Source organism: Rhodnius prolixus, unplaced genomic scaffold (genome assembly GCF_049639745.1).
Source record: "Rhodnius prolixus isolate KJV_2025 unplaced genomic scaffold, Rpr scaffold_1, whole genome shotgun sequence".
NCBI lineage: Eukaryota > Metazoa > Arthropoda > Insecta > Hemiptera > Reduviidae > Rhodnius > Rhodnius prolixus.
The window spans coordinates 40,916,640-40,919,411 of NW_027411581.1; the positions used below are offsets into that span (position 1 = coordinate 40,916,640).

General features: G+C 31.2%; 1 non-coding gene across 1 annotated transcript; it reads right to left on the minus strand.

Annotated features, from left to right (window-relative positions):
• Nucleotides 1–1,832: 1,832 nt before the first annotated feature.
• LOC141446326 (U4 spliceosomal RNA) lies at nucleotides 1,833–1,968 on the minus strand. Its single transcript, XR_012453639.1, has one exon. It is a non-coding gene; the product is annotated as a U4 spliceosomal RNA (small nuclear RNA).
• Nucleotides 1,969–2,772: the final 804 nt, after the last annotated feature.

Below are 2,772 nucleotides of genomic sequence, written 5' to 3' on the forward strand. Positions count from 1 at the left end.
GTTACAAATGGCTTATTTTTTCAGCCAACAATATTTTGAAAGTCCAAAATTTGCACAAATTGGAAATAACAAAAAAAAAAAAAATAAGGGTGGTGCGTTAATTTTGTCCATCAGTGTATTTGAAATCAAATATTGTAACTATTGTAACCGCAGTCATCAAATAGATGTTCTGTAAATTGTAAGCTAATCAGCAAATGAAGTACTATTGTAAGCTTAAACTTTAAAGCACTTGTAAAGGCTAGAAAGTTTTGCCAAATATTTTTTATAAACTTGAACTACAGTTTATCTATAGTTCAGTATTCGTACAGGAATGACGTAAAATTTTATCAGTTATATTTGTTTTAAAAGTCCAGTTTGTACAATATAATAGAAAAAAATATTAAAAACTTACAAATCATTTGGATATCACATAAGAAAAAATAATACTTCCGAATAAATAATATTAAATGGACATTTCACGTTAGCACGCACGAAAATTCCATTTTCATTATTCTTGATTATGAAATGAAACGCAATTTTTGTCACAAAAAAAAAGAGTATGCATATATCTGTTTCAATTTCATTTTAATTAATTTTTTTTTTTTTGTATAATTTTCCAATCTATCTCACATTAATTTTAAAATGTGCGTGGCGTGTAAGTTAGATTGCGTGCAATGAAACTGCATGACTCCAACCACAACAAACACATTACCTCTTCGTTGATATTGTTCTGGGATATTTATGATATTTGCTTTTCAACATGTGGCATTTCGTACAATTTTTCATTGTACGATTTGTGATTAGATTAAAGGCCCAAAGGAAGATTAAAAAAAAAAAAAATAATAATAATAATAAAATAACTGTGTGGGGTGAGAAGAAAGAATAATTAATGTCCCATTATATAAATGTTTTCATTTTAATTTTTTCCAGTTCAGGAAACACATTGACAAAGTAAAAACTGAAGAAATGTCGTCACTAATTACAAAAATAAATTCAAATATTCAATTAGTTTCTCTTATTGAACCTGTTTTCAAAAATACTAATCTAGCATTAAAGAGCTTTATTTTATTTATTTATTAATTTTTATATCAAATGTGAATATCCCATTTTCAAAAATTTAAAGCCTTTACATTTAGAATGTAAAGCATAGTGTATGAATTTTATAAGGTATTAAATACATAAGTGTGGATTTATTAATGTGGTAATAAGTTAGATTTATGTGAGGGATTGCTTAAATCCAAATAGTTACATTCATCAACTATCTCTGCAGGCTTTAAGTAGGTTAGATGCACATTTTGGGGTGTTGGTGAGAGTGTTTTTTAGGTTGTTTTACTGGGATCACCACAGGGACAACAAACTCCTTGAAGAAGTGATTAGCCTATATTTCAGCTACGGGATGGACGGAGGTATACTCACAGTAACCAACATAAGCCCATTGTGTTTCCCTCTCGGACAAAATCTAGAAATCTACGAATTAGTATATGTTATCAGCGAATCGAAGCAATAGAATCGACTATCTAATATCTTTCTATTTCAAGCTTTGAGCTTTTAAAAGCATATTCCAAGGCCAGGATAAAAGTAAATATCCTTCATCTTAAACATTCTTGCTCTACAATCAAACCCAGTAGGGTTAGTAAACCATACTTGCTGAACAAAAACTGTTACACATTTTTGGGTTTTTCAACTTCAATTCTGGTATTGAAAGGTAATGCTGTAACGAAACAAAACTTAATAATGATTTTTGAACATACAATGTAACAATTTTTGACAATACCTCCCTAAAAAGGCAAATCTTTAATTAATTTATTTGGAGCTGTAAATTAGCAACCAGAAAATCCAATTTCAGAATAAATGTCATGAATGACTTTAGATGAAATATTACGCTACTGCATAAGTAGTAAAAGTATGGATCTCGAGGCAAAAGATTCCAACTAGCAATAATCGCACCTCAGAAGACCATTGGTTACGATATTGCCACTGCGCAAGGTTAGGCCCCATGGTTGCGAGCGGTTAGAAGCGAGACCTGCGAAGCTAATATGTATTGTGGTACTGGGTTCGATTTCCAGTCTTGGCCTTGGATTTTTATTTAATGTTTAATATGAGGACTTTGTCCAATATAAAAGTATGTTTGCTAGTCGTCTCCATCCACGATACCTTATTGGTAGTTGGACGTAAAGCCCGTCTGAAAAAAATAGGCAATTACTTTACTTTACTTATAGATCTCGAGGCCGCTGACTTTTGCTAAATGGGGTAGTTGGTAAGTTTAGGTTGAAAGTTGTTGAACCAGAGTGTTGAGATGAAGTTGTCTATGAAGATGGCTAAGATGTTGTGGAATCATTAAAAGCGGAATTTTATCAAATCGGATACGGAGGTAATGGACAGGAAACAATGTAGGGTTTTCTTGTTGTCATAATTAGAAAGAATTGATAATTTTCCCTTAAATTTTTTGCATTTTAAGAATGAGATTCGATAATTATTGGGATATTAGGAAATATTAGCAAAGTTTTGTAATCTAAGTTTAGATCATTCAAAGAAAAGACCTGAAAACATCAGAAATCGTCTGTTGGTTTCCTCTTTTTTAGTCTGATGTTCAATAACATGTGTTTTGGGTCCATGTGTAATCTAAAGTTGCAAACTCTTGTGTAAGAGGTAAGAATCAACGCAATCAACGTTTGACACCAGGTCAGTGAGTTTAAAAGTGGTATGAATAATTTTTTTTAATGTTTTTTCGTCAACTTCCATTCTTTGTACAATTTTTCTAATTAGGTCAGATGTCCTTGAAAGGGTCTAGAG